Source organism: Procambarus clarkii, chromosome 80 (assembly GCF_040958095.1).
Source record: "Procambarus clarkii isolate CNS0578487 chromosome 80, FALCON_Pclarkii_2.0, whole genome shotgun sequence".
Taxonomy (NCBI): Eukaryota; Metazoa; Arthropoda; class Malacostraca; order Decapoda; family Cambaridae; genus Procambarus; species Procambarus clarkii.
This window is the reverse complement of record NC_091229.1, coordinates 22667780-22682750: the sequence shown is the minus strand read 5'-3', so window position 1 is coordinate 22682750 and position 14971 is coordinate 22667780.

The window sequence follows — 14971 nt, the reverse complement described above, 5'->3', positions numbered from 1 at the left end:
CCGCCCCAAGCCCTACCGAGAACCCACCGCCCCAAGCCCTACCGAGAACCCACCCCCCCCAAGCCCTACCGAGAACCCACCCCCCCAAGCCCTACCGAGAACCCACCCCCCCAAGCCCTACCGAGAACCCACCCCCCCAAGCCCTACCGAGAACTCAGCCCCAAGCCCTTACCGAGAACCCAGCCCCAAGCCCTACCGAGAACCCAGCCCCAATACCTACCAAGAACCCACCCCAAGCCCTACCAAGAACCCACCCGAAGCCGGACAGACACCCACCTGGAGCCCGAACAGTCACCCACCCGGAGCCCGACCAGTCAAACACCCGGAGCCCGCCAGTTTAGTAAACCGGAGCCCGCCAGTTGAGTGAACCGGAGCCCGCCAGTTGAGTGAACTGGAACCCGTCAGTTGAGTACCTGGAGCCCGCCCCGAGCCCTACCGAGAACCCACCCTGAGCCCGACCAAGAACCTACCCCGAGCCCTACAGAGGTTCCCCAAGCCCGAGAGCCTATCCCGATCCCGAAAGAGCCCACCCCGAGCCTGACCGGGAGCCAACCCCAAACCCTACCAAGAACCCACCCCCAAGCCCTACCAAGAACCCACCCCCAAGCCCTACCAAGAACCCTGCCCTAATACCTACCAAGAACCCACCCCAAGCCCTACCAAGAACCCACCCGAAGCTGGACAGACACCCACCTGGAGCCCGAACAGTCACCCACCCGGAGCCCGACCAGTCAAACACCCGGAGCCCGCCAGTTTAGTAAACCGGAGCCCGCCAGTTGAGTGAACCGGAGCCCGCCAGTTGAGTGAACTGGAACCCGTCAGTTGAGTACCTGGAGCCCGCCCCGAGCCCTACCTAGAACCCACCCTGAGCCCGACCAAGAACCTACCCCGAGCCCTACAGAGGTTCCCCAAGCCCGAGAGCCTATCCCGATCCCGAAACAGCCCACCCCGAGCCCTACCGAGAACCCACCCCCCAAGCCCTACCGAGAACCCAAGCCCTACCGAGAACCCACCCCCCAAGCCCTACCGAGAACCCAGCCCCAAGCCCTACCGAGAACCCAGCCCCAAGCCCTACCGAGAACCCAGCCCCAAGCCCTACCGAGAACCCAGCCCCAAGCCCTACCGAGAACCCAGCCCCAAGCCCTACCGAGAACCCACCCCCAAGCCCTACCGAGAACCCAGCCCCAATACCTACCAAGAACCCACCCCAAGCCCTACCAAGAACCCACCCGAAGCCGGACAGACACCCACCTGGAGCCCGAACAGTCACCCACCCGGAGCCCGACCAGTCAAACACCCGGAGCCCGCCAGTTTAGTAAACCGGAGCCCGCCAGTTGAGTGAACCGGAGCCCGCCAGTTGTGTGAACTGGAACCCGTCAGTTGAGTACCTGGAGCCTGCCCCGAGCCCTACCGAGAACCCACCCTCAGCCCGACCAAGAACCTACCCCGAGCCCTACAGAGGTTCCCCAAGCCCGCGAGCCTATCCCGATCCCGAAAGAGCCCACTACCGAGAACCTACCCCAAGCCCTACCGAGAACCCCCCCCCCCAAGCCCTACCGAAAACCCACCCCCCCAAGCCCTACCGAGAACCCACCCCCCCAAGCCCTACCGAGAACCCACTCCCCCAAGCCCTACCGAGAACCCACCCCCCCAAGCCCTACCGAGAACCCACCCCCCCAAACCCTACCGAGAACCCAGCCCAAAGCCCTACCGAGAACCCAGCCCAAAGCCCTACCGAGAACATAGCCCCAATACCTACCAAGAACCCTCCCCAAGCCCTACCAAGGACCCACCCGAAGCCGGACAGACACCCACCTGGAGCCCGAACAGTCACCCACCCGGAGCCCGACCAGTCAAACACCCGGAGCCCCCCAGTTTAGTAAACCGGAGCCCGCCAGTTGAGTGAACCGGAGCCCGTCAGTTGAGTGAACTGGAACCCGTCAGTTGAGTACCTGGAGCCCGCCCCGAGCCCTACCGAGAACCCACCCTGAGCCCGACCAAGAACCTACCCCGAGCCCTACAGAGGTTCCCCAAGCCCGAGAGCCTATCCCGATCCCGAAAGAACCCACCCCGAGCCCTACCGAGAACCCACCCCCAAGCCCTACCGAGAACCCACCCCCCAAGCCCTACTGAGAACCCACCCCCCAAGCCCTACCAAAACCTTCCCCCAAGCCCTACCAAGAACCCAGCCCTAATACCTACCAAGAACCCACCCCAAGCCCTACCAAGAACCCACCCGAAGCTGGACGGACACCCACCTGGAGCCCGAACAGTCACCCACCCGGAGCCCGACCAGTCAAACACCCGGAGCCCGCCAGTTTAGTAAACCGGAGCCCGCCAGTTGAGTGAACCGGAGCCCGCCAGTTGAGTGAACTGGAACCCGTCAGTTGAGTACCTGGAGCCCGCCCCGAGCCCTACCGAGAACCCACCCTGAGCCCGACCAAGAACCTACCCCGAGCCCTACAGACGTTCCCCAAGCCCGAGAGCCTATCCCGATCCCGAAAGAACCCACCCCGAGCCCTACCGAGAACCCACCCCCAAGCCCTACCGAGAACCCACCCCCCAAGCCCTACTGAGAACCCACCCCCCAAGCCCTACCAAAACCCTCCCCCAAGCCCTACCAAGAACCCAGCCCTAATACCTACCAAGAACCCACCCCAAGCCCTACCAAGAACCCACCCGAAGCTGGACAGACACCCACCTGGAGCCCGAACAGTCACCCACCCGGAGCCCGACCAGTCAAACACCCGGAGCCCGCCAGTTTAGTAAACCGGAGCCCGCCAGTTGAGTGAACCGGAGCCCGCCAGTTGTGTGAACAGGAACCCGTCAGTTGAGTACCTGGAGCCTGCCCCGAGCCCTACCGAGAACCCACCCTGAGCCCGACCAAGAACCTACCCCGAGCCCTACAGAGGTTCCCCAAACCCGAGAGCCTATCCCGATCCCGAAAGAGCCCACTACCGAGAACCTACCCCAAGCCCTACCGAGAACCCACCCCCCCCAAGCCCTACCGAGAACCCCCCCCCCAAGCCCTACCGAGAACCCACCCCCCCAAGCCCTACCGAGAACCCCCCCCCCCCCAAGCCCTACCGAGAACCCACTCCCCCAAGCCCTACCGAGAACCCCCCCCCCAAGCCCTACCGAGAACCCACCCCCCCAAACCCTACCGAGAACCCACCCCCCAAGCCCTACCGAGAACCCAGCCCAAAGCCCTACCGAGAACCCAGCCCAAAGCCCTACCGAGAACCCAGCCCCAATAACTACCAAGAACCCACCCCAAGCCCTACCAAGGACCCACCCGAAGCCGGACAGACACCCACCTGGAGCCCGAACAGTCACCCACCCGGAGCCCGACCAGTCAAACACCCGGAGCCCGCCAGTTTAGTAAACCGGAGCCCGCCAGTTGAGTGAACCGGAGCCCGCCAGTTGTGTGAACTGGAACCCGTCAGTTGAGTACCTGGAGCCTGCCCCGAGCCCTACTGAGAACCCACCCTGAGCCCGACCAAGAACCTACCCCGAGCCCTACAGAGGTTCCCCAAGCCCGAGAGCCTATCCCAATCCCGAAAGAGCCTACCGAGAACCCACCCCCCAAGCCCTACCAAGAACCCACCCCCCAAGCCCTACCGAGAACCCACCCCCCAAGCCCTACCGAGAACCCAGCCCCAAGCCCTACCGAGAACCCAGCCCCAAGCCCTACCGAGAACCCAGCCCCAAGCCCTACTGAGAACTCAGCCCCAAGCCCTACCGAGAACTCAGCCCCAAGCCCTACCGAGAACTCAGCCCCAAGCCCTACCGAGAACCCACCCCCAATACCTACCAAGAACCCACCCCAAGCCCTACCAAGAACCCACCCGAAGCCGGACAGACACCCACCTGGAGCCCGAACAGTCACCCACCCGGAGCCCGACCAGTCAAACACCCGGAGCCCGCCAGTTTAGTAAACCGGAGCCCGCCAGTTGAGTGAACCGGAGCCCGCCAGTTGTGTGAACAGGAACCCGTCAGTTGAGTACCTGGAGCCTGCCCCGAGCCCTACCGAGAACCCACCCTGAGCCCGACCAAGAACCTACCCCAAGCCCTACAGAGGTTCCCCAAGCCCGAGAGCCTATCCCGATCCCGAAAGAGCCCACTACCGAGAACCTACCCCAAGCCCTACCGAGATCCCACCCCCCCCAAGCCCTACCGAGAACCCACCCCCCCAAGCCCTACCGAGAACCCATCCCCCCAAGCCCTACCGAGAACCCACTCCCCCAAGCCCTACCGAGAACCCCCCCCCCCAAGCCCTACCGAGAACCCACCCCCCCAAACCCTACCGAGAACCCACCCCCCAAGCCCTACCGAGAACCCAGCCCAAAGCCCTACCGAGAACCCAGCCCAAAGCCCTACCGAGAACCCAGCCCCAATACCTACCAAGAACCCACCCCAAGCCCTACCAAGGACCCACCCGAAGCCGGACAGACACCCACCTGGAGCCCGAACAGTCACCCACCCGGAGCCCGACCAGTCAAACACCCGGAGCCCGCCAGTTTAGTAAACCGGAGCCCGCCAGTTGAGTGAACCGGAGCCCGCCAGTTGAGTGAACTGGAACCCGTCAGTTGAGTACCTGGAGCCTGCCCCGAGCCCTACCGAGAACCCACCCTGAGCCCGACCAAGAACCTACCCCGAGCCCTACAGTGGTTCCCAAAGCCCGAGAGCCTATCCCGATCCTGAAAGAGCCCACTACCGAGAACCTACCCCAAGCCCTACCGAGAACCCCCCCCCCCCTCAAGCCCTACCGAGAACCCACCCCCCCAAGCCCTACCGAGAACCCACCCCCCCAAGCCCTACCGAGAACCCACCCCCCCAAGCCCTACCGAGAACCCACTCCCCCAAGCCCTACCGAGAACCCACCCCCCCCAAGCCCTACCGAGAACCCACCCCCCCAAACCCTACCGAGAACCCCCCCCCCAAACCCTACTGAGAACCCCCCCCCAAACCCTACTGAGAACCCACCCCCCAAGCCCTACCGAGAACCCAGCCCAAAGCCCTACCGAGAACCCAGCCCAAAGCCCTACCGAGAACCCAGCCCCAATACCTACCAAGAACCCACCCCAAGCCCTACCAAGGACCCACCCGAAGCCGGACAGACACCCACCTGGAGCCCGAACAGTCACCCACCCGGAGCCCGACCAGTCAAACACCCGGAGCCCGCCAGTTTAGTAAACCGGAGCCCGCCAGTTGAGTGAACCGGAGCCCGCCAGTTGAGTGAACTGGAACCCGTCAGTTGAGTACCTGGAGCCTGCCCCGAGCCCTACCGAGAACCCACCCTGAGCCCGACCAAGAACCTACCCCGAGCCCTACAGAGGTTCCCCAAGCCCGAGAGTCTATCCCGATCCCGAAAGAGCCCACCCCGAGTCTGACCGGGAGCCAACCCCAAACCCTACCAAGAACCCACCCCCAAGCCCTACCAAGAACCCACCCCCAAGCCCTACCAAGAACCCTGCCCTAATACCTACCAAGAACCCACCCCAAGCCCTACCAAGAACCCACCCGAAGCTGGACAGACACCCACCTGGAGCCCGAACAGTCACCCACCCGGAGCCCGACCAGTCAAACACCCGGAGCCCGCCAGTTTAGTAAACCGGAGCCCGACCAGTCAAACACCCGGAGCCCGCCAGTTTAGTAAACCGGAGCCCGCCAGTTGAGTGAACCGGAGCCCGCCAGTTGTGTGAACTGGAACCCGTCAGTTGAGTACCTGGAGCCCGCCCCGAGCCCGACCGAGAACCTACCCAGAGCCCTACCGAGAACCCACCTTGATCCCTACAGAGAACCCACCCCTAGTCCTACCATGAAAACACCCTGAGCCCTACAGAGAACCCACCCTGGGCCCGACCAAGAACCTACCCCGAGCCCTACAGAGGTACCCCAAGCCCGAGAGCCCATCCCGAACCCGAAAGAGCCCACCCTGAGCCTGACCGGGAGCCAACCCTAAGTCCTACCAAGAACCCACCCCGAAGCCCTACCAAGAACATACCCGAAGCCGGACAGACACCCACCTGGAGCCCGAACAGTCACCCACCCGGAGCCCGACCAGTCAAACACCCGGAGCCCGCCAGTTTAATAAACCGGAGCCCGCCAGTTGAGTGAACCGGAGCCCGCCAGTTGAGTGAACTGGAACCCATCAGTTGAGTACCTGGAGCCTGCCCCGAGCCCTACCGAGAACCCACCCCGAGCCCTACAGAGAACCCAACCCCCCCGAGCCCTACAGAGAACCCAACCCCCCCGAGCCCTACCAAGAACCCACACCCCCCCCTGAGCCCTACCAAGAACCCACACCCCCCGAGCCCTACCAAGAACCCACACCCCCCCGAGCCCTACCAAGAACTCCACACCTCCCCTAGCCCTACCAAGAACCCACACACCCCCGAGCCCTACCAAGAACCCACACCCCCCCCCCCCGAGCCCTACCAAGAACCCACACCCCCCCCCCCCGAGCCCTACCAAGAACCCACACCCCCCCAAGCCCTACCAAGAACACACCCCCCCCAAGCCCTACCAAGAACCCACACCCCCCCCAAGCCCTACCAAGAACCCACACCCCCCCAAGCCCTACCAAGAACCCACACCCCCCCAAGCCCTACCAAGTACCCACACCCCCCTAAGCCCTACCAAATACCCACACCCCCCCCAAGCCCTACCAAGAACCCACACCCCCCCAAGCCCTACCAAGAACCCACACCCCCCCCCCAAGCCCTACCAAGAACCCACAACCCCCCCCCCAAGCCCTACCAAGAACCCACACCCCCCCCCAAGTCCTACCAAGAACCCACACCCCCCCCCAAGTCCTACCAAGAACCCACACCCCCCCCAAGTCCTACCAAGAACCCACAACCCCCCAAGCCCTACCAAGAACCCACACCCCCCCAAGCCCTACCAAGTACCCACACCCCCCCAAGCCCTACCAAGTACCCACACCCCCCCCAAGCCCTACCAAGAACCCACACCCCCCAAGCCCTACCAAGAACCCACCCGAAGCCGGACAGACACCCACCTGGAGCCCGAACAGTCACCCACCCAGAGCCCGCCAGTTGAGTACCTAAAGCCTGCCCGGAGCCCCGACCGACAACCCACCCCGGAGCCCCGACCGACAACCCACCCCGGAGCCCCGACCGACAACCCACTTGGGGCCCGACAGAGAACCCACTTGGGGCCCGACAAAGAACCCACTTGGGGCCCGACAGAGAACCCACTTGGGGCCCGACAGAGAACCCACTTGGGGCCCGACAGAGAACCCACTTGGGGCCCGACAGAGAACCCACTTGGGGCCCGACAGAGAACCCACTTGGAGCCCGACAGAGAACCCACTTGGGGCCCGACAGAGAACCCACTTGGGGCCCGACAGAGAACCCACTTGGGGCCCGACAGAGAACCCACTTGGGGCCCGACAGAGAACCCACTTGGGGCCCGACAGAGAACCCACTTGGGGCCCGACAGAGAACCCACTTGGGGCCCGACAGAGAACCCACTTGGGGCCCGACAGAGAACCCACTTGGGGCCCGACAGAGAACCCACTTGGGGCCCGACAGAGAACCCACTTGGAGCCCGACAGAGAACCCACTTGGAGCCCGACAGAGAGCCCACTTGGAGCCCGACAGAGAGCCCACTTGGAGCCCGACAGAGAGCCCACTTGGAGCCCGACAGAGAGCCCACTTGGAGCCCGACAGAGAGCCCACTTGGAGCCCGACAGAGAACCCACTTGGAGCCCGACAGAGAACCCACTTGGAGCCCGACAGAGAACCCACTTGGAGCCCGACAGAGAACCCACTTGGAGCCCGACAGAGAACCCACTTGGAGCCCGACAGAGAACCCACTTGGAGCCCGACAGAGAACCCACTTGGAGCCCGACAGAGAACCCACCCCGCGCCCAACCTTTCATGGAGAAAATTGAACACCAGGCGACAAAAATAACTTGCAGAATGAGGTCTAGTTTCATACCATGAACGGTTGAGGGTCACAGGGCTAACAACACTGCAAACTAGGCATGCCAGGATGGATCTCACCGAAACTATTAAAATATCGACTTGAATCGACTTGAGAATGGTCCAGGACGGACCGAAACTCGTCGTCCCTTCAACTTCTAGTGTGTGGTCTGGTCAACATACTTCAGCCACGTTATTGTGACTCATCGCCTGCCTATTAAAATATTGAAAAGTTTCCAAGATATGGATCCAGAGAACAACTTCAAAAGGTCAGATGGAACACAAACAAGGAACAACGGTTTCAAGTCCAACAAGCCGCAGTGTAGGACTGAAAACATAAGCTATATTTTCACCCACAGGGTTATAAACCCATGGAACCGCCTATCTGCTAAAGCAGTAAATAACAACACTTGAATTGTAAAATCCAATTTGAAAAAAAATCGGAACAAATGGGGGACCTGATCTGCTACCAGAAATTTTAGCCAAATATCCCCAGTCTGCTAACTGTAGGTAGTAACCGAGTGATTGTAACCTATCCACCGCTGCCCACTGGATGGGGGGCGGTGTGCAGGACAAACATAGATGAAGATAACAGATAGATGAAGAAAAAGACCTTAGAGTCAGAATCCATCACGTGAGGCATAACACACAGCTAAGAATCATGAACATTATCTTGGAGTCAGAATCCACCAATCACTGATAGTTGTACAACAAGTGGGAGCGGCAGCAAAAAAGCAAACCAAACCCTGAAAATAATTATGCGTTCCTTTACCTTCAAGGTAAAGAAAGTAGACCTTCAATTGTATAAGTTTCTGGTGCGCCCCCACATGAATTATTGCATCCAGGCATGGAGACCTCATCTTCGGAAAGACACAGCTGCTCTGGAGCCATGTCTTACCAGAGCTATGGAGCTATGTCTTACGACAAAAATCATACCAGAGCTTAGTCATCTCTCGTATCAGGAACGGTTGAGGGCCACAGGGCTAACACCACCACAAACCAGGCATGACAGGGCGGACTTCACAGAAACCTTTAAAATACTAAACAATTTGGAGGATGTCGATCAGAACAATGTCTTCAAAAGGTTGTTAGAAAAGAACAATGTCTTCACTAAGCTTAGTTTTAAAACTATTAACTTGATGAAATAATATTACCTTATACGCGAGAATAATTCTGAATACGCAGTGCAATAAAATTGACGAACGCGGCTTTGGGTCGGGCGGCGGTGTAGGCGAGCCTGGCCTGAGGACAGGCAACTAAATGCTTCACCCTCCACATACTTCAAGTGAAAATAATTGCCAACAGAACCTAAATACCGAACCTACTATACGCCTAATTAAACATAGAATATAAAATTAATTTATACACGATACAAACTATTTTTAATACACGGTACATGAAAGTCGCTAATAAATGCGTCTTGGGATGTGGGGGAGGGGAGGGGAGACGACCGCCGCGTTAACTAGCCTAGCCTGCCGACAGGGTGGTTTAACACTATGGCGAAGTGTATTCTCCATAATATCCTACCCATATAATGTTGGCAAATCATGATCCTCAAAATATTCCACAATATCCGAGAGAGGACAGACTATTTAGCATTAGTGTAATACAAACATTTGAATACTACACAACCCGGATGAAAAAAAAATTACGGAAATAATGACCCTCTGAAACATTACAAAAACTGTTATAATAACGAACAAATGTATTATGCATTTAGCATTGTAGGTGGAGGTAGACTATATAGTCATGTGTACCTCCCAACTGCTCAGATAGCAAAAATAATTGATCAGCCTTACCCACACTGGAGCGACATGCTCACGCCGCCGCTGCTTCCTGACGACTGACTGGGTCGTCGTCGATGACCCCGTAGCGACCAACCTACCCCAGAGACCCCCTGCCTAAAATTATTTGAACGTCATAATTAAATTTCTAGCGTATAGCGCCAAGAGTGTGTAAATTAATATTTATATGCATTATAAATTACTAAAGTAATTTATAAATCTGAATATCATATATTATCTAACAAACAAATTATTTAAGTTAATATTTTAATTATGTCATATACAAGTCTCATCGTATACAAGAACGTTCGTCAGCGGATTTTTTGTTTATTTATATATAAAAAGAGTTCTTAAATTCTTGTAAAGACACTAACATGCATAGCATTTCGGACAAGTCCTTAATCCTACTTTTCCCCCCCGGAAGACGACCCGCCAAACAGGTCAAACAAGCTATTCTCCGCCAGGTGAACAGTTAAGGATTGTCGCCCCGTCAATCCTTCCCGGCCAGCAGATCAAAGCGCTGGCGAAGAGCTGGGCGCGCGCTTTTTTACCACTACGCCACAGAGACTACTCCGTAGCGTAGTGGAATTTTGAATTTTGAAACCTGACTAACCTAATTCAACCCAAATCAAACCAATCTAATCCAATCGAGGAAATATTGCGTGTTGTGCTCGCATTTAAATCGTCAGTCTGTGGCTGCTATCGCAGGGTTCTTGTTTGTGTTTGCATCTGACCATAAATAATAATCATCACTGAGTTTCTTAACATTAATAGCCCAAATTAGCCCCATCTTGCTTTTAAATTAGGTCAAAAAGTAGCAAGTAGCGAAATTGAAAATTTGGGAGCGCGGGGCTCTCAAAAGTAGCACAATTCGCTACTTGTAGCCCAATCTGGCAGCCCTGTCGCCAGGGCTGCCATTCACACCTCAAGATAAATATCTATTTATTTTGATTCTGTTTATTTCAATATTTAAATGAAAGTATAATGGATTATTTTCTACAATTTTGGTGTGTAAATGACAGAATCTAATAAGCTATTTAGTTACGCATATAAAAATAATAAATTATAAACATTCTTCCACTAACAACAGAGGAGTATAGAGAAGCGTATTGAGGTCGAGACGCTGTTATAAAAAGGGGTTAAAAACCCACAATTATACAACAGGAGTTAAACACACTGAATAATATGACAGGGTTAGGCCAACTGCCTTATATAGCAGGGGTTGGACACACTGAATTATGTCTCAGAGAGTAATCCCACTAAGTTATATAACAGAGGCACAGGTCAGTATCTACGGTTATCGATCATGGTCAGCCTAGGCCAAGTGCTAAAATTTCCCAGATGCCATCCACAACAGTCGATTAGTTCCCGGGGGGTATCTATTCACTGCATCAGGTGCAAGAAAACGTGCCCAACTGTTTCTGTCCCGCCTGGAGATCGAACCAAGGTTCCTTAATTGAAAGTCCAAGATGTAGACCACTGCGCTTGGACCCTCTGAGTTATATAGCAAAGGATGAACTCACAATCATATTCGTAGATCCCCGGGTTCGATTCCCGGGCGCGACAGAAATGATTGGGAATGTTTTATTTCCCATGATGCCTCTGTTCACCTAGCAGTAAATAGGACCCCGTGAGCTAGGCAAGTTGTGTAGCTAGTCAAGTCACTAGTTGGCCTTGGGGGACTTCAATAAGCCTACGTATAGGCTTGCTGTCCCAAGCAAAGGGAAAAGTGGATATAGTATAGTTAGCCCTCACCACCATTTTCTCTGATGCGGCAGACATCTATATAACACATTATAGTAGTCTAACTGCTTTGTTTAGTTAGATAAGTCCAATTAATTTTAAAATAAAGGGACCGCGTCGTACATACACGACGGGTTTGCTTATGCAGGTTCTGCCCCCGCGTCGTAAATAGCCGCGCGATAAAAAAAAAAAAAAAAAACAATTCTTATTCGATCGAATTGGAGTTAGTATGAAAATGTTTGCCATTAAATTTCCATTTTCTCTAATAGGCACATGGCCTATTTGAGAAAACGGCATTGTATTGTAACTTAGAGGAGAGACTATTGAGTTGGTGACACAACGAGGGTAATCGCCCACTTCACGCACTCTTGGTGTGGGCCGCGATCATGATTCTACATTTATATGCATATGTCTGTGTAGAGAATTTTATTGCGAGTTCAGTGATATAAAATGTAACGCTGTAGGACTAATGTGGAGCTGACAACAATCAAAAGAGTATGAACATTTTGTTGCTATTTGGGCGTCACGGCGAGTGATTTACGTTTTATTTATTTCGTGGTGGGATAGCTAATGCTTTGGTGACATCTTATACATATGATCTTGTAGAGAATTTTATTGCCAACACATTGATACCAAAATGAAATACGTAGCTCGAGAATTGGTGTCAGGAGAGTGAAAAGATTACACACTGTTTGGTGTTTACGCCCAAGAGCCCAAAACGCCGCGCGCACAATGCACTATTTTTTTTCATGGGGACCGCGCGCATTAAAATGTTTTAATAATAATAATTATATTTTATTTAGGAAAAGTACATACATAAATGCAGTTACAAACATTCTGATTGATTTATAGATAAAGCTAGTACATACAATACCTAAAGCCACTAGTACGCATAGCGTTTCGGGCAAATTCATTATGGACCCCATACCCATCCTGTGGGTGGTAGCGGACCCCATACCCATCCTGTGGGTGGTAATGGACCCCATACCCATCCTGTGGGTGGTAGCGGACCCCATACCCATCCTGTGGGTGGTAGTGGACCCCATACCCATCCTGTGGGTGGTAGTGGACCCCATACCCATCCTGTGGATGTTAGTGGACCCCATACCCATCCTGTGGATGTTAGTGGACCCCATACCCATCCTGTGGGTGGTAGTGGACCCCATACCCATCCTGTGGGTGGTAGTGGACCCCATACTCATCCTGTGGGTGATAGGGGAAAGGTTACGGAGACACATAATGGGCCTCAGGAACTAAACCCCAAAAGTTATTGAGCTAAGAAAATTACAGTTTGAATAAGATAGTTACACGGTTTAATTAACGTGTATTAGTATTATATCAATACTGGGTTCGAGAACGATCACAATTAGTACACTTTCTATGGCTAAGTAGTTTACATATGCGATGAGCTAGTTTCATTCTCTCTAACCTAACTCTGAATACAGAGGATTGAGGTCTAGTTCCAGCCTCGTTGTGGATGGAGGAGGCTACCACGGCTTCTCTCGGTGCATTTCGTCTAAATCATCAGGACGACGCACTGTCTTTGAAACTTTGATTTCGAATAAAAGAAGTATTTTCATTGTAATTATCTTTACTGGTGAAAAGTTGTTTGTACACAAAGACAATGTCTGTTTTTCCGTCAATTGGCCACGAATTTTGTCTACTTTTTAGAGTCTGATTTACCTTAGGGCCACTGTCTCTATAAGTGGCCTCGACAGGGACAGGATGCCGGTAGTTTGTTAAAGGTTCTCTATTGTTCCTGGTGATTTTTTCCCAACTTGATTTTGAACTGAATATCTTGGCATTTCCAGCTTCGGGGTGTTTTTCCACGCTAGGATTCCATTTTTTTTATAACCCTATGGGTGAAAAAGCCTCTCCTGTTTTGTCTTGTATTATGGTTTGTTGAAGTAGTTGATACTGTTGTCGTTTGTATGTGTTACACTTGAGCTTTTGAAAAAAGTGGTCTGGATTAACATCCTCTAACTTGTTCAGTATTTTAAAGGTCTGAGATAAGCCGTGTCATGTCTAGTTTGCAATATTATTCGTCCTATGGGTCTCAGTCGTTCATGGTATGAAAGCTGACTTATTTCTAAGATGATTTTTGTCGCTCAGGGCTAAACTTTCTCAAACGCAAATATGTTCTTTTGAAGGTGAGGGATTTCCATGTTGACCAGACCACACACTAGAATGTGAAGGGACGACGACGTTTCGGTCTGTCCTGGACCATTCTCAAGTCGATTTCCATGTATGCTTGGATACAGTAGTCCACACGGACGCATCAGAGCCTAGCACAGTTGAATAGCCACTTTCTTTTTCATTGAAGTCATATTAAACATTATGCAAATCACTGATGACTGTCGTTAATTAGCATACACTAAAAAATCAGCTAACACATTAAAATATACAATCCGTGTGCACCAAAATGAAGAAAATCATGGAACATTTGAGTATATCGCCGTGCTTGCCGCCGCCCCCACCCATAAATGATATCACCACTCTCATTCCCACAGATAAGATAAGAAGGTAGAAGGTAAGATAAGAAGATAAAATGTTTTACATGTACACAAAAAAGGTGAGGCGGCTAAGGCAGTACGTAAAAGAGATGAGAGTAGCTTGAGGTCAATCCACTGTTCTATAAACATCCAAAAGTACGAAGGGTGTGGTTCTTTGTTAGTTATTAAGCATCAGTATATGGCTCCTTGTTAGCGAGAAGTACCAGGGTGGGGCTCATTGCTAGCTAGAAATACTAGGGCGTGGTAGTTCTGGCTATCTTGTTAGCTTTTACTGACTCCTTGTTAGTTAAAAGTACAACGGCATGGCTCATTGTAAGCAAGAACCGTATGTGGCTCCTTAACTCCTTGTATAGCATTGTTTGAGGGATTCAATCTTCGGTTTATATACTATTTAGAATCACTAGTAAATTTTGGTTGCTTATTACATCTAAAATTTAAAAAGTTATGGCCAAAAGGAAAACATATAGCCTGTATTGGTTGACGTCAAAAGCTTAACCAAGTTTAAATTAACCGAGGCTTAATATAGCAATATTAGGTTTTAGTTCAGTTAGGTTAAGCCTAAGTTTGGGTAGGGTAGAGTTTGTCGTCATCTACTAACAGCTACATCGGGTTTTCTTTCGTTTTTCAATATGACAAACTGTAGCCTGATACATAAGAGAGGTTTGCATATATACGCAATACTCGGTATAAGTATTGCCTTGCTGAAATCTTAAATTGTATTTTAATACATAATAAAATTGTCTGTGGAACGTTATGAATCCAGTCTAACCTTCCAGCCACTAAATCATAATTTTATGGATGAAAAATATCACCAGGAACACCATACGTCGTGTCAGTATTAGCAGAATAGGCTTCCCTCCTCCTCCTTCCCCGACACTCTAGTGTGTGAAATACAGCCTAGCCAGGTACGCCTGTCAGCGCCGTGTGCTGTTACGACCTTACCCAGATGGGGATAAGTATATGTTGAGACCACGTGCGG